The sequence below is a fragment of the Pristiophorus japonicus genome, chromosome 8 (genome assembly GCF_044704955.1).
Source record: "Pristiophorus japonicus isolate sPriJap1 chromosome 8, sPriJap1.hap1, whole genome shotgun sequence".
Lineage (NCBI taxonomy): Eukaryota > Metazoa > Chordata > Chondrichthyes > Pristiophoridae > Pristiophorus > Pristiophorus japonicus.
The window spans coordinates 5,289,946-5,314,441 of record NC_091984.1 but is presented as its reverse complement, the minus strand read 5'-3'; the positions used below and the strand labels follow the sequence as shown (position 1 = coordinate 5,314,441).

At 49.6% G+C, this 24,496-nt stretch overlaps 1 pseudogene; it reads left to right on the top strand.

Moving 5' to 3' along the window:
* Positions 1-20,708: 20,708 nt before the first annotated feature.
* LOC139268365 (di-N-acetylchitobiase-like) overlaps positions 20,709-24,496 on the top strand; it is a 60,278-nt pseudogene continuing 56,490 nt past the window's right edge.

Here is a 24,496-nt window from a genome sequence, read left to right as displayed (position 1 = left end):
AGGCAGCAGAAACGCCTCCCCCAGAATTGCCCCCGTTATTGTGGGGGTGATAATGGCTTAGTGCTGCGCCTCACGATTAGCCTCGGGATGGGGTGTGCACGGTGATGCCATCGCCATGTGCGCCGACCACTTATCACCCCACGCCAACCCTTTATCACCTGGGCCGACCACTTTGCACCCTGCACTGAAAACCTATCGCCCCGCACTGACCCCTTTGTGTCCCACGGGATGAAAGGCTAGCATGGGGCGATGCCAACAATAGCTTTGCGGGGTGCGATGCTGCTGTACAGGAGCCACCGGGGCGCAGCTTATAGGGGAGGGCCTTTGAACCGTGACCGCCATGCTTTTATGTCGGACGAATTTTCAGTCGTCCCAACAATAGCGGCTGTTGGTAAGGCTGAGCTGCCATCATGTAGCCCCGCACCCCCTCTTAGGGTCCGGGCCGCTGGCCCAGCCTTAAAAAAACAAAATATCCCCCCCTTTTTTGTATCCAGTTGTTTCTTAAATGATTACAAGAATTCGGTCCCAGCTACTGGATGTGGGAACTCTTTCCCTATGTTGATCACTCTGTAGACATGAAATTTGGTTTGTAGCACCTCATTTAGGGGCATTAATGCATCTCTAAAGGCTTACCGCCCAGCCACGCAGGTTGTTGTGCCCCGCCGGGAAATTTGGTTCACGTTTACCGGCGGCGCAAAACGCCTCGCCGTCCAAAATCAGTTAGATCATGACGTCAGTTCACGTGCAGCAACCCGCTAGCGCACCGCTGGCAAAATGAGGTGTGTCCGCCTCATTTAGCGTCTGCCGCTGCACACGCCAGAGAAACCAGGCAATCCCACGTAAGTTAGGTCATACCTGGAGGCTATTTGAAGGGAGGAGCAACCGGGTTAATTGGAGGTCACAGTGAGTGCAACATTTCAACAGAGCATGGCCCACAACTGAGGAGACCCATTGATGTTGGGACAGGAGGCCTTACCCCCCACGGGTTTAATGGGAGCAACACTCACACCTCGACATGTCAGAGGAGCAGTGTGTCAGAAGGCTGCATTCCGAAAAGAGGTCCTGACAGAGATATGCCATCTTCTGCAGCCTGACCTGCAGTCTGACATCGGCACCAGGACTGCGCTGCCCATCGCAGTGAAGGCCAGTGTTACACTGACCTTCTATGCCTCCGCCTCCTTCCAGGCTGCATCGAGGACATCGGCAGCGCCTCTCAATTTGCTGCACATCACTGCATTAATGCATCTCGAAAGGCTTACCACCCAGCCACGCAGGTTGTTGTGTCCCGCTGGGAAATTTGGTTCACGTTTACCGGGCTCTGTTCAGATGGAGAATGCAATTCATAACATTCCCAATGAGCAGGGATAAATCGTATGAGCAGACATATGGGTTTGCCAGGATAGCGAGTTTCCCAATGGTTCAAGGAGCCATTGACTGCACACATGTGGTCTTGCGAGCACCATTCTAGAATGTCGAGGTCTTCCGAAACTGAATGGTATACCACTCCCTGAATGTGCAGCTGCTGTGTGACCACACGCAGCGCATCCTCGCAGTGAATGCCTGCTATCCTGGCAGCACACAGGATGCATACATCCTGCATGAGTGCACTGTGCCACGAATGTTTCAGCCACCATGGGAAGGACATGGCTGGCTGCTCGGGGACAAAGGATACGACCTTGCCACCTGGCTAATGACCCCTCTAAACATTCCCACCACCCAATTGGAGCATCGCTACAACAGCAGCCATGCGACCGCCCGCAACAGAGTCGAGTAGACAATAGGGGTGCTGAAGCAACAGTTCCGATGCCTGGACCGCTCTGGTGGCAGCCTTCAATACTGCAATCAACAGGTGTCACTATTCATTGTGGTGTGCTGCATGCTGCACAACTTGACTATAATGAGGTCCCAGGCATTGGCAGTGGGGATTGCAACCCCACCTCAGGAGGAGGACAAAGAGGAAGAGGAGCCTGCCAAGGCTCCGAATGGCCAACCAGACGAGGAGGAGGAACAGCAGCCACGAAGGAAGCACCGTAGCAATGCTGCCGCAGCAAGGGCCAATCATCAGTGACTCATAATGTATCGTTTCTCTTCAATGGAGGAAGCTGATGGAAGCAGCTAATATTGACCATGTTATGTGCTATGATAATGGCTCAGTGAAATTCCACATTAATAGACAAGACAGCAATGCAAACGGTCAAAATAACATTTTAATAATTTCATCAAAAATTTTGCCTCAAACAGCACACCAAAAAAACCTCACCAACAACCAATAAAAAATGTAACAAATGCCCCTTGAAACAGCATAACACACAATCAACTTGAGCAATATGTGTTCAAATGCCCCTGCCATTTGTAATTCCACACCAGCTTCAATGTGTCATATTAGGTCCAGACCCATACACCAATAGCAGGCATCAAACAACAGCAACAATATATTTACAATGATATTTACAGGATGAAGACATCTGTCCATGGTGGCCAAAATCTTTATTTCCCAACCTTTCCTAATCCCTCCTCCCACGCCTACTGCTCCTCCTTAATGGGGCCGCAGTGCCTGCAGCAAGGCTGCTTTAAGGCTGCTGTGTCTCTAAGGCAGACACTACAGACGGCCTAGCAGGATGCCCTGGACCAGCTCTGAGACCGGAAGGGCCTGCAGCGGACTGCACTGCCTCAGTATCGGCGGCAGCAGTCTTGGATGGCTGGGGTGTAGATCGCGGCAGGTGCAAAGGTGGAGTGGCAGTGGTGGGAGCCGGAATGCTGTCATCTTGAGCAAGGACAGCACCTTCCATTTCCAGCAGAGCCTCTCAGCATCCGGAGCTAGATTGCTGGCCTGCTTCGGCACCATCACTTCCCCAGAGAGGATGGCCGCAGTTGGTGTTTGCATGGCATCAATCTGAGACTGACCCACAGAACACAGAGTCTGAAACGCTGCAGTCTGAGAGTTGATGCCAGTAACCAATAACTGCATCACATCACGAAGGCCTTGCATGGTTTCGGCCAGTGATGTGATAGCTACTGGCATGCCAGCCATGGCACGCGGCATCACCTCTGGGATTCCACTGTCGCTCGTTGAGCCTATCTCCCTCTGGAGCCGGTCAAGGACGGGCTCGATAGGCTGCTGGGAGGTTTGGCCAATGCTTGAGGTGGCCTCCTCCAACCTCAGAGCAAGTGCATCCATGCTCTGCGGGACGCTTTCCAATGCACCCATAAGCTCACGGTGAATTACCATGGACTCTCTCGACATAGCCTCCAAGTCCATGTCCACATCTGAGTGTCTCCGAGTAGGACTCAATCAGAGTCAACCTCCGAGGAGCTTGCCCCAAGATGCCCCTCGCGCTGTGTGTTGCTGCAGGCCACTCGGGCCAGGAGCCTCAGGCTCTTCAAAGCCCAATAATGGCGAGTCTTCCACCGAGGTCACAAAAGTCTTCGACGCTGTCAATCGTGAGGTATTATGGAATGTCCTCCTCAGATTTGGCTGCCCTCAAAAGTTTGTCACCATTCTCCGCCTGCTCCATGATGACATACAAGCCGTGATCCTGACCAGCGGATCCACCGCAGACCCAGTCCTCATTCGGACTGGGGTCAAGCAAGGCTGTGTCATCGCACCAACGCTCTTCTCGGTCTTCCTTGCTGCAACACTCCATCTCACCCTCGGCAAGCTCCCCGCTGGAGTGGAGCTAAATTACAGGACAAACGGGAATCTGTTCAACCTCAGCCACATCCAGGTCAGATGCAAGGTTGTCCCATCCTCCATCAAACTACAGTATGCAGACGATGCCTGCGTCTGCGCACACTCAGAGGCCGAACTCCAAGTCATCGTCAAAACCTTCACCAAGACGAGGAGAGCATGGGCCTTACACTAAATATCCGTAAGACAAAGGTCCCAACCTGCCCCGCCACACAGCATTGCCCTCGATTATCAAAATCCACAACGAGGCATTGGACAAAGCGGAACATTTTCCATACCTCGAGAGCCTACTGTGAACAAGGGCAGACATCGACGACGAGTTCCAACACCACCTTCTGTGTGCCACTGTAACCTTCGGTCGCCTGAGGGAGAGAGTGTTCAAATCTGGCACCAAGCTCATGGGCTCAGAGCAGTGGTGATACCCGCCCTCCTATATGGCTCAGGAACATGGACTATGTACAGCAGGCACCTCAAAACACTGGAGAAGTACCAGCAATACTGCCTCCGCAAGATCCAGCAAATCCATTGGCAGGACATGTGCATAAATATCAGTGTCCTCGCTCAGGCCAATATGCCCAGCATCGAAGTACTGACCACACTCGATCAGCTCGGCTGGACGGGTCACATTGCCCGCATGCGTGACACAAGACTCCCAAAACAAGCGCACTATGGGAGCTCCGACATGGCAAGCGAACCCCAGGTGGGCAGAGGAAACACTTCAAGGACACCCTCAAAGTCTCCTTGAAAAAATGTAACATCCCCACTGGCACATGGGAATTCCTGGCCAAGACCACCCAAAGTGAAGAAAAAACATCCGGGATGGTGCTGAACACCTCGAGCCTCTTCGCTGAGAGCAAGCTGAAGCCAAGCGTCGACAGTGGAAGGAGCGCGCGGCAACCCAGGCACCCCACCCTCCTGTTCCTTCAACAACCGTCTGCCCCACCTGTGACAGAGACTGTGGGTCCCTCATTGGACTCTTCAGTCACCTGACAACTCATTTCAAGTGTGGAAGCAAGTCATCCTCGACTCCGACCTCCAAGTCCGCTAAACCAGCTAAGGTGACCGAGGCTGGTGTCGCCGCCACTCCTCCCCCACCCGCTTTCGTCGGAACCAGTAGAGGCACGGGCGATGTCAGAAAAAGACCAACACGGCCTCCGGCGGGGGAAAGGGAGTGCGTCTGAGCAGAAGGAAGGTGTGGAGGGAAAAAAACATCTCGAGGCGAGTCACTAAGAAAACTCAAATTACCCCATAACCGCGCTTTCCCCAAACACCAAAATGGTGAACGTGAGCACGAGGTAATCCCGTGACCAACCCCGTGACCGGACCCACTCCTGCGGAGAATATACGACCCGCGGTCAGCCTCGGGCCCGAGAAACAAAAACAGAAGGAGGGAGCAGAGGCAGAGGCAGAGGCAAACATAGAAGTCTCCGTGCCTCCGTGTCCATCCAGACTAAAAAGAAAGCGCCACTCCTTGGAAGCGGAGGAGGACCAAGAGGAGGGAGGTCCCTCAATGCAAGAGTAGTTGGCGCTTGCTGCGGGTCGCGCACCCCCCCCACCCCACCCCCCCACCATTACCAAGACGTGCCGTCGGCGGGAGTCGCCCATCCCTCAGGAGGGTGAGACAGCGACTTCTGTCCAGCCTGGGCCTCCTGGGGATGGGGAAGAAGCCCTGCCTGTTGTGGGGGCTGTGGAGCCGTCCACAGTTACCACCATACCACAACCATTAATCATTGCTGGGTCGGTCGTCCTGTAAGCTGAGGCGGGCGAGGCCGATGAGGCTGAGCTTGCCCAGTCGCCCCGACATCTCCCAGGAACTGCTCGACCTGGTGGAAGATTTTAACTGAAATACCCCGCCCGCTGGGCCGGAGGGTGGTGGCGGGGTGGGCGAAGGCCCCTATCTCCATCTCTGATGTTGGTGCCGGGTGTGCTGGATGAACAATTCATGGTTTTTCCCTGGAGTCTCTGTACAGCTAGAAGGAGAAGGAGCTAACGGACTGAAGCTGCTGCACACATGGAGGATCAATGACCCAGGGTGAGAGCCCACAAATTCTGCAATGGAGCCTTGGTGTTCGGTGTGGAGAGTCAGAGAGCGGTGCTCGACCCGGCAAGTGGCAGGAGCCGCTCGCCGCAAGCCTTGTGCAGCATGTGGAGGGAGGTAGCGCATGATGTCTTGGGCAGCACAGTGGTCCCCAGGACCCACACACAGTACAGGAAGAAGTTTAACAACCTCACTCGGGTGGTCAGGGTGAATGAATGCTTCTACAAATGCTACGTACCACTATCTGAACCACAGTCTTAACACACTGTCCAAACAACCACACCCCCAGCACTCCCCCACCACAATCTCTACCTACCTACATTCACACCTACATCTCACACCTTTCCCACAATGAAAGCTATTCAACTACAGCAGGCACATCACCCAAACACATTGCTGCATACTCACTCACACACTTTCCTTGCTCTTGCAGGCCAAGGTAGCCCAAAACAGGACGGAGCAGGAGTGCACAGGCAGGGGACAAGCAGACACCCAACCACTGTCTGCACTGGAGAATAGAGTGCTGCGTATTATTGGGTGGAGGGCGCCTTGGCCATCGGCGACGTAGACCCCCTTGGGGAAACCACGGTATGTTCATCCCTACTCCTTCTTCTCAAATCCCACTGCCCCCTCACCTCACAAGCGTATCAGACTTTCCAGCTAATCATGCTGTATGCATACAATTCTCCCTTCCTTTACCTGACTCGTGTGAGACTATTATTGCAGACAACGAACAAGCAACTGAGAAGCCTGTCCCTGAGGTCAGCGTAGAGAGCGAGGCGGATCTCACCCACAGGCACCAGCTCAGACACTGTTGTTTAGAGGCCACAGTCGCGAGATCTGCACATGGTGAGGCACCGGGGATGAGTGGGTGACAGTGAGGTCGGGGCAAAGGGTAGCTCGGGAGCCATCTCCCCAGAGGGCAAGTTCACGTGTGAGTTGTGCTACACAGGACACAGATGAGGACCTCCATATTGAGGCATTTACAAGAAGTGTGATGGGCATGCACACGGCGATAATAGGTCCAATGGCATGGGAGCATGACAGTCTCTCGGTAATGACCAGGAGTGTGGAGGAGTCCACCTCCAACATTGCAGAAGACTCTGAGCACACCATGGAGACAATCATTTCCAATCTGCAAAGGATGGTAGACTCCCAGTGAGACCGTGGTGATCCAGACATGATGCCGCGTGTGATGGGCGATCTGGCAGCTTCCAGTGCAGCACAGGCGGAAGCGACGCAAATATTAGTGCTGTAATGCAGTCTATGCTTGGTGGCATCCAATCTCAGACTGCTCTCATGCAGTCTCAACTTGATGTCACGCAAGCTCTGACTGCTGCCATCATGGCTGGGTCTACCACCATCGACCGAGGATTTCTTGGCGTCTCAGCAGGCCATCAATCTGTGCTCCAACAGATTGCTAGGGATGCTGAGGTGCTGCCGCGGGGGAATGGAGTGGGTCAGTGGAACAGGAAGTTGCTGTCCTCTCTCAGGATGATAACATTTCTGCTTACACCACAGCCACACCGCCATTGCCCCTGTCACTGTCTATCATCCAGCTACCCCAGACTGCTGCCGCCCCTGCTGAGATGGTGCAGTCTGCAGCCGGACCTTCCCGGCCCAGAGTCGGTCGAGGGTGTCCTGCAAGGTCATCTGAAGTCCCCCGCACGGACACTCAGCAGCTGTCCACCAGCCGTGCTGCAGCTATTGGGCCAACACTTTGTAGGAGCACTAGAGCAGGCAAAGGCACAGTAACGAGCCATTGCACAAAGGTGCATCATTAATATTTTTGTTGTAAATGTGGTCACTGGTTATTGATAAATGAATTTCAAAATGTATTTACCATGTTTGGACTTAGTCTCTGCAAGCACTTTGCAAATTTTGGTTAATCATTTCCCATATTCTGTAGTTAATCATTTCCCCTTTTAGACTTGGTCTCTGGTTAATGATTTCTCATTCTTCCAGCTTTTTTTTTATTAATCATTTCACCTTTCTTTTGCTTTCCTATGAGCCACCACCGGAGGAATTCGGACACGGGACTCTGGAGCAAAACGCATCCGACCAGACCGCCCCAATAGCGCCGATCACACAACGGAAAACTAACCACCGAGGCAAGGTGACTTTTCCACCCGCAGACAGCAGGCTCCATCCCCACGGTTTTAACAGGTCCGCCTCCATAGGTTTCCGGGACTCCTGCTATGCATCCCGGTGTGCGACCCGCCTGGTTCCGGTGGATGCCTCTTCGTTGACCTGTGTACTTATCAGTTGGAAATCAGAGTGCCGCTTTACTGCTGTCACTGCGTCCAGCCAAGGCGCGGCCACACATGCTCAGTACTGCCCTGTTCAGCTCCACAAGCCCTTTCACCGACCGTTGACATGGATCAGATCCGATGTTCCTTCCCAAAATTTTCCCCAACAACCTACTCCGGTTACCGCCCGCTGTAAGGGGGGTGCTCTCGGGGGTCAAGTTCACCTCTGACCTACTTGAGTGGTTCGAATCGCTCCCAATCTCTTGGGTTCTAGACTTTGGATTTATTTGGGGAATGTGATAAAGTGCAAAAGACCACTGGTTTGGTGCAAAAGAACTTTGATTTTATTAAGGATAAGAAAATACAATGTCACACATAATTACACTAATAAAGAACTGTACATCACACATTCAAAGGGGTTGCAGTGAAAATTACACCTCCCACCTCCCAAATACCTAATACTGGCTAGGTTAGACTCCAGGGCAGACAGGGACTATGCTTACCAATCCTTTCTGGTCAGTTAGCGGTAGTTCGCGGTTTCGGGGTTCGTTGGATTCTGTAGGTTCTGCTTGCCATACCCCGAACGTAGGAGAGGACATCTTACTGTGCAATCTTCAGTTGGGTTGAGTCCGCTGATGCGGCAGGGCACGTTTTGGATTTGTGGGGTAAGTACCCATTTTCTTTCGTTAGAAATAGATTTCAAAGTCCTTTTCGGTAACGTTTTCACCTGTTGGTAGTCAGGCCTAGATTGTCGAGTGGAAACTTTTGTTTCTTCGGTTTCTTCCTTGTGAAGTTTTGTTTCGAGATTGGTTGATCACGGTGGTTTTTAGTGCTATCACGTTGGCTGTGGTCGGTTGCTGCCGCGATGGTGATGTTCTTCCTTCCTTTTCGATTTCAGGACGTCGAGGCTGGAGAAGTTAGTTTACAACTGTCGCGTTGATTTCTCTCCCTTCTTGATGGCGTAGGTGTAGTATGGCATACCCTTTGTTAAAACAGGGGCCAGTTATACTGTAGGAGCTGTCCTAATCTTTGCGCCAAATCAGACCAAAATTCTTTGTTTAATTTTGGCGGGCTCGACATTTCTTTGTAATATTTTGGTGGGTTCGTTAAAAGTTAATATGTCTCAGGTGGGTTGATCTTCTAAATCTGTTTCTTGATGGAAATATTAGCTTGGTAATCGCAATGTTCTTTGTGCTTGGGTTTTGCATGCAGGCTGGAGTGGGCCTTTTGTTTTTATGCACAGGCTAAAAATGGCTTTCCAGGTTCAGGTTGATAGCTGGCCATCTCTGAGTTAATTGTTGCAATGTTAACGTCTCTTGTGGAGAAGGGTTTTCGAGTATCCATTTTCCAGACAATTTATTTTAGTTTCAATGCCTCAGAAATGTTCAATAAACAAACTGGCTTCTTTAGTTCTCTAGACCTGCCCACAGACTTAATTTGTCGAGTAGAATCGCAAATTCGATTAAAGTTCGTAGTTTCTTCCATGAGCATTTTGGGATTTAAAACTTTCTGGTAGATAGTTCCAAATTAGATTTCCTTTCCAATGAGTCCAAACACTGGGGCGGGGTTTCCCCCTTCTCTTACAGTGCCCGGAAGTAGAAGTGCCCTTTCAGCACCTTCCCTTGCTCGCTCGGGACCGGTGCACCGATATAGTTAGCGCCAGCGCCGGGGCTTTCCAATGGCGATAATGCTCGAGCGCACCGTTAGTGATATCCGCTGCCGCTAAGGTTTGGAATTTCCTGCCCATAATGTTTTAACCATTTTATTCAGTAAAAAGAAACCAAAGACTTTAATCATGACGAGAGTATCTTACACCCATCGAGGTTGAATCTCTGTGTTCTGCATCTGTACCATAATTGTTAAGTATATTACATTTCTGTTCTGTCAGGGTCAGTAGAGCACTGTTCTTTATTGGTTGGATGGTTGACAATGTCAGTAAGGGAGTGAAGGGGATGGGAGAGAAGAACTTGTGCATGTGGCTCAAGGTCGAAGTAATTCATACTCTTATCTGCTGCCGTCACTGAAGCTTTTCATAAACATTTCATTCATTATGCTAGATACAGAATATACCAGTACATTTTTCATTCAGTATCTAATGCCATTTTGCATCAATGTGAAACATTTTCAAGTACAAATCAACAAGGTGTTACATGCTTAGAATGTACAGCACAGAAACAGACCGATCGGCCCATTGGGTCCATGTCACTGTCTATGTTCCACATGAGCCTCAACGCACCCCTCTTCATCTAACCCTATCATCATATTCATCTATTCTTTCTCCCTCATGCCCTTATCTAGCTTCCCCTTAAATTAATCTATTATTGGCCTCAACTACTCCTTGTGGTAGCGAGTTCCACAGAAGTAGTCGTATAACTTAGATGTCAGGCCAGCAATCTAACTGGCAATGGTACTAAAGACAAGTAACGTGAGACACTGTGTTCCCCTCTTCCCCAGTCCTGGAGGCTGTTCCGCACCAGCTTGAGATCGTACCGGCTGCACTATCATATCCGCCTGGTGCAAAGCAGCATTTTAAAATCCCCGAGAACTATACAAACTTGCTCTGAAATGTTTTTATTGTTCGATGAAGTCAGACGCTCCCATTCTCTCCCTCATTGTCATTAAATAATAGCTGGCAGAAAGTGGAGCTCTGCACCAGTATCCATCCATACATGCACATTATTCATTCGCCACTGATCTCAGTATAACTTTGGGGTGCCCACTCTGTATCACACACGGCAGAGACTGGGAGCTCCAGCATCATTGCAGCCAGGGAAATAAGATGTAAAGTAAATTTAACACTGATATCGGGGAATTGGGCTAGTAATTCGGTACCGCCCATTTTGAGGGGTTAATCCTGTTGGGGCAGTAACTATAGCTCCCCCTGAAAGTTTGCGCCGCCTGCCGCAAAATTAGGTTTCAGCGCCCCAAGCGGGAAAGGGAGCACAAAATCAATCCTTGCACAATTCTCTAACGGTGGTGGAACTGAAAATCTCAACAATAAATTTCCAGAGCGAATGCAAATGCTGCGAAAGCCGTTATACATCCTGTGGACAGTCAATTCTTAAAGACGTGGTAAGATAAGTATGCGCATGCGCAGTTCCAACTTCTCCGTTTGCTCAGAGTGGGAAAATGGAGGAGGAAGCTGGTCGCCAGCGTGACCACCGCATCTCGCCCACGGTCGTCGAGGCATTCGTGGAGGGAGTGGAGAGGCGGTGGATTCTGCTGCAACCTTCCAGTGGAAAGAGGCCCGCTCCCAGAGTCTTCAGGAGGCGATGGAGGGAGGTGGCCCAGCACGTCTCCGCCAGGAACACAGTCGCCAGAACTGTGACACAATGTCACAAGAAGTTCAACAACCTCACTAGGATAGTCAGGGTGAGTACCCTTTCTATTCACGTTGCAATGCCTTAATGTGAAGCTCACTGTCTCACACAATGTCAAGACTTTGCAGTACCTGCTCCTGCACGATGTGTACCGAGGCGATGGTCTTCATTAATGAAGACACCATTAAAGTTCAGGCTCAGTTCAGCAGCCATGGATTGGCCATCCAATCGTCGCTGACCTTCGTATTCCCTACTCAGCCTGACTCCGATTCGCACTACCGTTTCACTCTTGATATGCGTTCACAACACTTCAGCCTTATCCTTCATCTTAGGTGGTAATCACCTAATCCCACCGTTCACCCAGCCACTCTGCGCAGCCACACAGATTCAAATGGAGATCTGCACACTTCCACACAGTCACCACTATTCAACGAAGGTAGGCACATGTGGCACACGATGAGCTGCACACTCACTCACACCTTCTTGTGTTTGTTATTGCAGTCGAAACTAACACAACAGGCACGAGCAGAGGTGCACCGGAGGAGGGGAGCCTGACATCGAGGACCTCACGGAGGTGTAGGAGCGAGTGTCCGCCCTCGTGGACACACCAGTTGGTGCAGTAGCGGTTGGTGAAGCCGAGCGCCCTGGCAGTATGTTAATGCCCTTTGTGTTTTATGTGAGGCCCTTTACCCTTGAGACCACATGCCCTACCCCCTTTACATATAAATGTCCAATGCCAGCTCTTTCTTCCCTTCCTGCCCCTCACCTGCTGCTAACCACAATTCTGTTGCTTTGTGCTTACAGATGATGAGCCAGAAGCACAGCAGCCTCACCGTGAGCCCTCCACATCGAACAGTGGGGGAGACGAGGAGGAAGGGGACGAAAATTTTGCGACAGAGTGTGACCCTCCATCAGCTGCACCAAGTCGGGACACCATCTCGGTGGAAGACACGCCATTATTGGGCTTTGAAGAGCCTGAGGCTCCTGGCCCGAGTGGCCTGCAACAACGCACAGCACGAGGGGTATCTCGAGGCAAGCTCCCCGGAGGGTGAATCTGTCCATGAGTCCTACTCGGAGACACTCAGATGTGGACATGGACTTGGAGGCTATGTCGAGAGAGTCCATGGTAATTCACCGTAAGCTTATGGGTGCATTGGAAAGCATCCCGCAGAGCATGGATGCACTTACTCTGAGGTTGGAGGAGGCAGCCTCAAGCTTTGGCCGAGCCTCCCAGCAGCCTACCGAGCCCATCCTTGACCGGCTCCAGAGGGAGATAGGCTCAACGAGCGAAAGTAGAATCCCAGAGGTGATGCCGCGTGCCATGGCTGGCAATGCAGCAGCTATCACATCACAGGCCGAAGCCACGCAAGGCCTTCGTGATATGACGCAGTCACTGGTGACTGGCATCAATTCTCAGACTGCAGCGTTTAAGACTCAGTGATCTGTGGGTCAGTCTAAGATTGATGCCATGTAAACACCAACTTCTCTGGGGAAGTGATGGTGCCGAAGCAGGTCAGCAATCTAGCTCCGGATGCTGAGGCTTTACTGGAAATGGAAGGTGCTGTCTGTTGTGTATGGAGAAAGAGTCAGACTGAACACTGTGAGCTCAAAGTAAAGTATAACCTTAGTCGTTTATTGCAGGTCTCCAGAGTGCCTCTCCAACCTGTGAAGCCTCCTGAAATACCTGCGCTCCCAAGGGATTATCGGATCCCTTGGGACTCCAGGGGATGAGCCCTCTGGTGGCTGTACAGAGTAAATACAAGCCCACATAGAAAACAACACTCCCCCACAAAATCAATAATGTAAGTATTTACAATGTGAGTCGATCTGGTGCCCTTCTTGTCCTGGTTGATCGTTTCGGTGTGATATCTGGTGTTGTTGAATCATTTGTTGAGCCCTCGCTGGGCTGCTGTGCAGCTGGCCTTGCTGGGCTGCCTGGTGTGTTGGGCGCTGCAGGGCTGCTGTGGACCATGGGTTCTGCTTCGTGGTCAACCGTGGTGCTGGTTGCCACTGGTGTGTATGTTGGGTGATCAAAAAAGGTAGGGTCCAAGGTGGGTTGCTCAGGATAATCCGTGAATCTGAGTTTGATTTGGTCCAAGTGTTTCCGGTGAATGAGTCCATATAGATATGTAAAGAGAAAAAGGTTAGTAAAGACAAACGTAGGTCCCCTGCAGTCAGAATCAGGGGAAGTCACAACGGGGAACAAAGAAATGGCAGACCAATTGAAAAAGTACTTTGGTTAGGTATTCACTAAGGAGGACACAAACAACCTTCCGGATATAAAAGGGGTCAGAGGGTCGAGTAAGAAGGAGGAACTGAGGGAAATCCTTATTAGTCGGGAAATTGTGTTGGGGAAATTGATGGGATTGAAGGCCAATAAATCCCCAGGGCCTGATGGTCTGCATCCCAGAGTACTGAAGGAGATGGCCTTGGAAATATCAGATGCATTAACAGTCATTTTCAAACACTCCATAGACTCTGGATCAGTTCCTATGGAGTGGAGTGTAGCCAATGTAACCCCACTTTTTAAAAAAGGAGGGAGAGAGAAAACAGCCTGACATCGGTAGTGGGTAAAATGATGGAATAAATTATTAAGGATGTCATAGCAGCGCATTTGGAAAAGAGGTGACATGATAGGTCCAAGTCAGCATGGATTTGTGAAAGGGAAATCATGCTTGACAAATCTTCTGGAATTTTTTGAGGATGTTTCCAGTAGAGTGGACAAGGGAGAACCAGTTGATGTGGTGTATTTGGACTTTCAGGTGGCTTTCGACAAGGTCCCACACAAGAGATTAATGTGCAAGGTTAAAGCACATGGGATTGGGGGTAGTGTGCTAACGTGGATTGAGAACTGGTTGGCAGACAGGAAGCAAAGAGTAGGAGTAAATGGGTACTTTTCAGAATGGCAGGCAGCGACTAGTTGGGTACCGCAAGGTTCTGTGCTGGGGCCCCAGCTGTTTACATTGTACATTAATGATTTAGACGAGGGGATTAAATGTAGTATCTCCAAATTTGTGGATGACACTAAGTTGGGTGGCAGTGTGAGCTGCGAGGAGGATGCTATGAGGCTGCAGAGTGACTTGGATAGGTTAGGTGAGTGGGAAAATGCATGGCAGATGAAGTATAATGTGGATAAATGTGAGGTTATCCACACCTGGAGTATTGTGTACAGTTTTGGTCTCCTAACTTGAGGAAGGACATTCTTGCTATTGAGGGAGTGCAGCGAAGGTTCACCAGACTGATTCCCAGGATGGTGGGACTGACCTATCAAGAAAGACTGGATCAACTGGGCTTGTATTCACTGGAGTTCAGAAGAATGAGAGGGGACCTCATAGAAACGTTTAAAATTCTGATGGGTTCAGTCAGGTTAGATGCAGGAAGAACGTTCCCAATGTTGGGGAAGTCCAGAACCAGGGGTCACAGTCTAAGGATAAGGGGTAAGCCATTTAGGACCGAGATGAGGAAAAACTTCTTCACCCAGAGAGTGGTGAACCTGTGGAATTCTCTACCACAGAAAGTTGTTGAGGCCAATTCACTAAATATATTCAAAAAGGAGTTAGATGAAGTCCTTACTACTAGGGGGATCAAGGGGTAAGGCGAGAAAGCAGGAATGGGGTACTGAAGTTGCATGTTCAGCCATGAACTCATTGAATGGCGGTGCAGGCTAGAAGGGCCGAATGGCCTACTCCTGCACCTATTTTCTATGTTTCTATGTTTCTATGTCTTCATTCTATAAATATAATTGTAAATATATCGTTGCTGTTGTTTGATGCCTGCTATTGGTGTATGGGTCTGGTCCTAATATGGCACATTGAAGCTGGTGTGGAATTACAAATGGCTGGGGCGTTTGAACACATATTGCTCAAGTTGATTGTGTGTTATGCTGTTTCAAGGAGCATTTGTTACATTTTTTATTAGTTGCTGGTGAGGGTTTTTTTGGTGTGCTGTTTGAGGCAAAATTTTTGATGCAGTTATTAAAATGTTAATTTGACCGTGTGCATTGCTGTCTTGACTATTAATGTGGAATTTCACTGAGCCATTATCATAGCGCACAGCACGGTCAATATTAGCTGCTTCCGTCAGCTTCCTCCATTGAAGAGAAACGATGCATTATGAGCCGCTCTTGCAGTGGCAGCATTGCCACGGTGCTTCCTCTGTGGCTGCTGTTCTTCCTCCTCATCTGGTTGGCCATTCGGGGCCTTGGCAGGCTCCTCTTCCTCTTTGTCCTCCTCCTGAGATGGGGTTGCAATCCCCACTGGCAATGCCTGCACTTTCATTATAGCCAAGTTGTGCAGCCTGCAGCACCCACAATGAATCACCTCAGAGACGAGGCGGAGTGTTGTCTGAGGCATTCTGCATCGTTTCCAAGGCCCTCCCGGGGCAGTAACAGGGCTTGCAGCTCTGCGACACGCTGATCACATCAATGCTACATGGCCTTTCTGCGTAGTGCTGACACGACACAACACCCCTCCCCTTCATTTACAGGGGAGGGCCGTTGTGAACACTGCAGACCCTTTGGTGGGCACCACCGGAGAAGTTTTAGGCTGGGACAGCGGCCCGGCCCCTAAGAGGGGGTGGTGGGCTTCATGATGGCAGACCGACCGCCATTGTTGGGCCGACTGTAAAACATGGCGGCCGTGGCACAAAGGCCTTCCCCTTCAAGTAACGACCCGGCGGCTCCTGTACGGCAGCATCGCGCCCCACAAAGCTGGTGTTGGCATTGCCCCACGCCAGCCTCGCGTCCCGCAGACCAATTTCCCCCACGGGGCTCAAAGCGGTCAGCCCGGGACGATAAGGAGTCGGTGCGCACGGCAATGGCATCATCACCGTGTACACCCCGACCCGAGGCTGATCGGGAGGTTCAGCACAAAACCATTATAGCCCCCACAATAATGGGTGCAATTCTGGGGGTGGCGTTTCTGCCGCCTGCCCCGGGGTGAAAAGGGGTTTGCAATTTTGTGTGGGTAAACTAATCCGAAGATGTGAGTTCAAATCCCACCACGGCAGCTGTGGAATTCAGTTAATTAAATAAATGGGTTATAAAAGGCTAGTACCAGTTATGATGACCATTAAGGTACCGGGTTTTCTTTAAAATCCATCTGGTTCACTAATGTCCTTTGGGGAAGGAAATCTGCCGTCCTTACCTGGTCTGCACGATATGTGACTCCAGACCCACAGCAATGTGGTTGACTCTTACTGCCCTCTAAAATGGTCGAGCAAGTTACTCAGTTGTAATAAACAGCTATAAGAAACAATAGTAAGAATAAAACCGGATGGACCACTCGGCACCAACCTCGGCACCGGCATCGGACAAGACAATGGCACACCCAGCCCAGTCGACCCTGCAAAGTCCTCCGCACTAACATCTGGGGACTTGCGCCAACATTGGGAGAGCTGTCCGACACACTAGTCAGGAAAAAGCCTGATATAGTCATACCAACAGAATCATGCCTTTTTGCCAATGTCCCCGACTCCTCCATCATCATCACTGTCCTGTCCTGTCCTGTCCCACCGGCAGGAGAGAGCCACAAAATGTGTCATCGTAGTGGTCTACAGTTGGGAGGGAGTGGCTCTGGGAGTGCTCAACATTGACCCCATGAAGTCTCATGGCTTCAGGTCAAGCATAAGCAAAGAAACCTCATGCTAGTTATCACCTATCTCCCTCCCTCAGCTGCTGAATCAATACTCCTTCATGTTGAACATCACTTGAAAGAAGCACTGAGGGTAGCAAGGGCACAGAATGTACGCAACACGAGGGAAAAACCGAACTGGCCTCGTTCTCACCAATCTACCTGTTGCAGATGCATCTGTCCATGACAGTATTGGTAGCTGTGACCACCGCACAGTCTTTGTAGAGCTAAAGGTCTATCTTCACACTGAGGGCATCCTTCATCGTGTTGTGTAGCACTACCAGTGTGCTAAATGGGAGAGATTCAGAATGGATCTAGCAGCTCAAAGCCGGGCATCCGTGAGGAGCTGTGGGCCATCAGCAGCAGGAGAATTTTATTCTACCACAATTTGTAACTTCATGGCCCGGCATATCCCTCACTCTACCTTTATTATCAAGCCAGGTGACTACCCATGATTCAATGAGAAGTTTAAAAGAGCAGACCAGGAGCAGCACCAGGATATTGAAAATGAGGTGCCAACCAGGGGAAGCTGCAACACAGGACTACATATTTGCTAAACAATGGAAGCAGCATGGGAGTCAGGGGAACGACTCTCCACTGGCTGGAGCCATACCTAGCACAAAAAAAGATGGTTGTGGTTGCCGGAGGCCAATCATCTCAGCCCCAGGACATCACCGCAGGTGTTCCTCACGGCAGTGTCCTAGGCCCAATCATCTTCAGCTGCTTCATCAATGAACTTCCCTCCATCAAAATCCTGGAATTCCCTCTCGAACAGCACTACGGGACTACCTTTACCACGCAGAAAGCAGCGGTTCAAGAATTGGCTCACCACCACCTTCTCAAGGGCAATTAGGGATGGGCAATAAATGCTGGCCTTGCCAACATGCCCACATCCCAGGAACGAATGAAAAAAAAGACATGGAAATAGTGGGAAGCGAGGTTTGAGGGCGACAGTTGACCAAAACATGGAGGAAGTGGGGTAAAGATTCGAAGACGAATGTTGGTCTCAACAGAGAGGAAGATGGGAGAGAGATTCAGAGATAAATGTTGGTAAAGACACACAATAAGTGCAGGATAGGGGTTCAGTGATGAATATTGGTCAAGGCAGGGAGGATGAGGGGATGGGGGATAGAGGTGCAGTGTTGAATGGTGTTCAAGTTAAGGAGGAAAGAGGAGGGAATGGAGAGAGGTTCAGGGATGAATGTTGCCCATATTAAGGAGAAAGTGAGGGACATCGGTTCAGGAATGAAGGTTGCTCAATGTTAAGGAGGAAGGGGGTGGAGACAGGTTCAGGATTAATGTTGCCCAATGTTAGTTGGAGTGCTGCGTGCAGTTCTAGTCACCGCATTATAGAAAGGACGTGATTGCATGAGAGAGGGTGCAGAGGAGATTGACTAGCATGCTACCTGGAATGGAGAATCTTAGCTATGAGGACAGATCGGATAGGCTAGGTTTGTTCTCATTGGAACAGAGGAGGTTGAGAGGAGACCTCATTCGGGTGTACAAAATTTTGAGGGTCCTGGATAGAGTGGATAGTGAGGGCTTATTTCACTTGGTGGAGGGGTCAATTACGAAGGGACATAGTTTTAAGGTGGTTGGTGGAAGGTTCAGAGGGGATCTGAGAGAAGACTTCTTCAAGCAGAGGGTTGTGGGGATCTGAAACTCACTGCCTGGAAGGGTGATGGATGTAGAAACCCTCACCACATTTAAAAGGTGCTTGGATGGGAACTTAAAGTGCCTTAATCTGCAGGGTTACAGAACTAGAGCTGGTAAATGGGATTAGACTGGAGAACCTCTTGTTGGCTGGTGCAGATACGATGATAAATACTGCAGGGAATCGAATATGTCTAATGTGATTTCCTGGACTAGTTTTGATCGCCTGGATGGGTCAGAGAGGAATTTTCCAAGATTTTTTTTCCACAATTGGCATGGGTTTTTATCTGGGTTTTGCCTCTCACAGGAGATCACATGACTCCGGTTGGGATGGTGTGTAGAATGTTTCAGTACAAATGGTGTCGCGGTTCTGTGGGGTGGACTGGTTGGGCTGGGTGCTTTTTACCTTTCCGCTGTTGTTCATTGTTCATAGGTTTATATGTAACCTTCAGGCTGCTGACCGAGAGCCATGTGGCTCTTTGTTGGCCGGTGCGGAGACGATGGGCTGAAATGGCCTCCTTCTGCACTGTATATTTCTTTGTTTCTATGTTTCGATGTTAATGAGGAAGTGGGGGAGACATGGTTCAGGGATGAATTCAGGGAAGAGAGGTAGGGAGGGAGAGAAGAGAACGTCCCAACAAAGTTGCATTTGACAGTCTGAAGCTTGCGTCAACATTTCACGATTACCACACATACCAAGAGATAGAGAGATCCAGGAGGTGTCATCAGTCACATGCCGGTCAGTATAAATACATTGTCGCACAGTGTCTGATAAGTTTTCATCTCTGGCAGAGAGGATGCGCTCGAGTTTGGCATTGGCGCAGGTTCTGGCCCTGGCCGCACTGTGGTTCGCCGGTGAATCCGACACCAGTATCGAGTGTCAATGCTCGAATCCCTCTCTGTGCCAACCCGTGGCCGCACACATTCAGCACTAAGTCGAGGTGGGTGTCGAGGGCCAATAAATTCCCTCGTGTAAAAGTTATTTTACTTTAAGTTGTCTGTTGAAGTGTATTGAGCAGCAGCCCTTGGAATGGAGATTGGGATGTGAGCTCCTTCCTTTCTTCATTTTGTTCCTCTCACCCACACTGTTGTGGAAGATTTGAGAGATTCTCCTCTTTAGGTTGTTCTTTCCCGGGTGGGGGGTCATTCTTCACCCCCTGGCACTTTCCCCCTAGGGGACCGAGATGGGGGGCTCAGGCTGGGTTGTACTGGGGGCTTAGGCTGTGCGGGGTTATGACAGAGGGCACTGGTTGGGTTTGTTTGGGGGGCTCGGGCTGGGTTGAGTTGGGTTGGGGGCACAGGCTGCCTTAGCTTGAGTTGGGCGGGTCGGGCTGGGTGGGGTTAGGTTGGGGGGCACTGGGTTGGTTTGTTTGGGGACTCGGGTTGAGTTGTGTTGGGTTGGGGACACAGGCTGCACCGGGTTGAGTTGGGGGCATTAGCTGGGTTAGTTTGGTTTGGGGGACTCGGGCGGGTTGTGGCTGGGTGGAGACACTGGGACTGGGCTGGGTTAGGTTGGGGGTACTGGCTGGTTTGGGCTGTGGCTGGCAGGTTCGGGCAGGGCTGTGTTGGTGGGCTCGGGCTGGGCTGGATTGGGGGGGCTCGGGCTGGGCTGGGTTGGTGGGTTTGGACTGGGCTGGGTTGGGGTGAGCTCGGGCTGGGTTGGGTTGGTGGGTTTGGGCTGGGCTGGGTTGGTGGGTTCGGGCTGGGCTGGGTTGGGTGTCTCAAGCCGAGCTGTGCTGAGCTGCATGGCAGTCACGGGCTGGGTACAACATACACACGCTGGGCTTGGGTGCACAGGCTGGGCTGGGGCGGGGAAAGAGATGGCACCGGTCAAGCTCCAGCCTGTGTCACGGGGGAGAGTGGTCGCTGGCCAAGTATCCGGAAAAGTGATCTGGGTTGGGATCGGGAACAGGTGGAGCTCATGGAACGGTGTCAGGATCAAGTTCGAATATGGTGGAAATGCAGAGTATCGTATTATAATTCCTATGTTAAAATGTTAATGTTGGTTTAGTTGCAGCCTGTATAAAATAGGACAATCGATTTTCGCATGTGTAATGTCAATAAAATGTACTTTTTTTTATCGTGAAGTGTCTTAAATGACATGTGATCTACCTCTTACTGCCTAATGCCATGGTTAAGGTTTGCGGTCTGCACAGATTATGACCCCAAAACACCTGTTAAAAATTCTGGAATCCCATGTAATAAAAAGGGGATTTGTCTTAATCAGTCAATGTAAAGTGTGACCCTGGCCATGATTACACTGCATATAACTTATTAGATCGTTGAAAACAAAACATTGGTGGCAAATGATTGTATGTAACTGATGTAGCTGATGAGGTCAGAGTAATGTTATTAAGTGGGCAGTGTGACAGCAACAAGAGCACCACCAATATAACCTGCAGGATAGATGTGTTCACCAGCCCTCCCTGGTCACGTAGCCTGGGGACAGTTATATTGATTTGGAAAATCTATATTTTTAAATGGAAGTTGACAGCTTTATTTTTGTACTAGGTTGTTGTCTTTGATATTGGTGGAAAAGATTGGAAGCATTATGACTGGTCTAAGGTCACAACTATTATACCCATGAGAGCGTATGACCCTGAGCTTTTGTGTCACGCTCATGCGAATAACGTTCGAGTTTTTCTGACAGGTAACTAATTTTATCACTGAAAAAAACACAACGAGATATCGGTAGATTAAGGGCTAAAAATTGATTATCGCCCCGTTTGGCACCGGTAATGCTCGCTCGGAGGATATTTCGCTCTTGGATCTCTTGATCATTCTCATCGAAGCAGTCCTGGTGTTTCCGGGTTGAGTGACCGAGCCTCTCTTTGCAGGCACTGGTTATGGAGGCCTGGAGGGCAGACCAAGTGTTGTGGGCATTCTGCATCTCAGGGTCATCAAGGCACGCCAGGTTAGTTGTGAGGCACTTACTGTATAGGGCTCTCTTAGCTGGGTCCTTAAGTGCCCCGGCATTGACGTTTTTGCTGCACTGCTTCTGCTGCCCCCTCCTCTTTGGGGCTATGCTGATGTCAATGATGGATCGGATTTGGCGGTGGTCCATCCAGCAGTCATCAGCTCCTGTCATGGCGCAGGTGATGCACACATCCTTGCGATCCCTGGCTTGGATAATGACATAGTTGAAGCGAGAGTGTTGCCACGATGCCTTGGATTTGTCCCTCTGGCGGAACAAGATGTTGGTGATGAGAAGTTCATGTTCTACACATTTTGTCAGGAGCAGGGTACCCGCTGGAGTTGGCTTTCCCTACCCACCTCTCTGCCAAACACGCCTCCCCAGAGGGCTGTGTCATGCCGACCCTGGCGTTGTAGTCACCGAGGATGATCAGTTTTTCGTCACTTTGTGCATGCCTTTTGGAAATCTGTGTACATCACATCAACCACATTGTCCTCATCAACCATTCCTGTTCCCTCATCAAAAAACTCGATCAAGTTGGTTAAACACGATTTGCCTTAAACAAATTCATGTGGGCTTTCCTTAATTAATCCACATTTGTCCAAGTGACTGTTAATTTTGTGCCTGATTATTGTTACTCAAATCTTCCCCACTACCAAGATTAAACTAACTGACCTATAGTTGCTGGCTTTATCTTTGCATCATTTTTTGAACAAAGGTTTATCATTTGCCACTCTCCAGTCCTCGAGCAACACACCCGTTTTTAAGAAGGGTTGGAAGATTATCGCTAATACCTCCGTGATTTCTTCCTTTACTTCCTTCAGTTTCTTAGGATGCATCCCATCCAATCCTGGTGACTTATTTATTTTAAGTACAGCTCACGTTTCTAGTACCTTTTCTTAATCAATTTATACCCCATCCAGTATCTCAACTACCCCCTCTTTCATTATGTCTATGGCAGCATCTTGGACAGATGCACTGTATTCATTTAGTAACTCAGCCATAACCTTCTGCCTCCATGCGTAGGTCTCCTTTTGGATCCCTAAATGCCCCCCAACTCTCTTCTTATTAGCCGTTTACTATTTATATGCCTATAAAAATCCTTAGAATTACCTTTTGTGTTCATTTCCTATTTATGGGACCTTATTTGGCACAAATTAGCTGCCACATCTGCTTATAAAACAAGTGATTTCATTTCAAACATAATTATTTGGCTCTGAGTCATGTAAGGACATCCCGAGGATGTGAAAGGCACTATGTAAGTGCAAGTTCTAGCTAAATCTTCCTCTCCTACTTACTACTTGATGTTTGCACTTCTGTTCTGTAAAATGCCTTGGGCTCTATGTTCTACAAATGATGCTGAATAAATGTCAGTTGTTTCTTCTTTCTTCATTAGGACGTTTAACAAGAGAGCTATTTACCAGCTCTGAAATGCGAACAGATTGGATAAATTCTAAAATACAGTTGGCAAAAAGGCAATTTATGGATGGACTCCTTGTGAATTATCGGCAATATTTGGAAAACGATGAATTATATCGTTCCGAAATGATTGAGCTAGTTCGCGAAACCACACAAACCTTCCACCGTGAAATACCTGGATCTCAGGTAAACAACAACAACTTGTATTTATATAGTGCCTTTAATGTAGTAGAATATCCCAAGGTGCTTCACAGGAGTGCTATAAGAAAAAGCAAATAAATTTGACACTGAGCCACGTAAGAAGAAATTACGGCAGATGACACAAGCTTAGTCAAGAGGTAGGTTTTAAGGAGCGTCATGAAGGAGGAAAGAGAGGCAGAGAGGCGGAAAGGTTTGGGGAGGGAATTCCAGAGCTTGGAATCCAGGCAGGTGAAGGCACGGCCACCAATTGTTGAGCAGTTATAATCAGGGATGCTCAAGAGGGCTGAACTTGAGGAGTGGAGACAGCTCAGCGGGTAGTGAGGCTGAAGGAGATTACAGAGATAGGGAGGGGCGAGACCATGGAGGGATTTGTAAACAAGGATGAGAATTTTGAAATCAAAGCATTGCTTAACTGGGAGCCAATGTAGATCAGCGAGCAAAAAGGTGATGGATGAACGGGACTTGGTGCAACTTAGGACACGGACTGTCACGTATTTGATGAACTCAGTTTATGTAGGGTAGAATGTAGGAGGCCATCCAGGAGTGTATTGGAGTAGTGTACTCTAGAAGTGACAAAGACTTGGATGAAGGTTTCAGCAGCAGATTAGCTGAGGCAGGGACGGAGATGGGCAATGTTACGGAGGTGGAAGTAGGCGGTTTCATTTTTGCTGCCGATTTGTGGCCGCAAGCTCATTTCAGGGTCAAATATGACACCTAGCTTGTGAACAGTCTGGTTCAGGCTCAGACAGATGCTCGGGAGGGGGATGGATTCAGTGTCTAGGGAATGTAGTTTGCGACAGGGACCAAAGACAATAGCTTTGTTCTTACTAATATTTAATTCGAGAAAATTTCTGCTCATCTAGAACTGGATGTCGGACAAGCAGTCTGACAATTTAAAGACCATGAAAGTGTCAAGAGAAGTGATGGTGAGGTAGAGCTGGGTGTTGTCAGTGTACATGTGGAAACTGACGCCGTGTTTTCAGATGATGTCGCCAAGGGGCAGCATATAATTGAGAAATAGGAGGGAGGCATGGTTAGATCCTTGGGGGACACCAGAGGAAATGATGTGGGAATGGGAAGAGAAGTCATTGCAGGTAATTTTCTGGCTAGGATTAGATAGATAAAATGGAACCAGACGAGTGCTGTCCCACACAGCTGGACGGTAACGGAAAGGCATTGGAGGAAGGTGGAGTAGTCAACCGTGTCAAAGGCTGCAGACATGTCGAGAAGGATGAGGAGGGATAGTTTACATTTGTCATAGTCACAAAGGATGTCATTTGTGACTTTGATGTGAGCCGTTTCAGTACTGTGGCTGGGGTGGTAACCAGATTGAGGAAATTCAAACGTGGCGTTCTGGGAAAGGTGGGCACAGATTTGTGAGGTG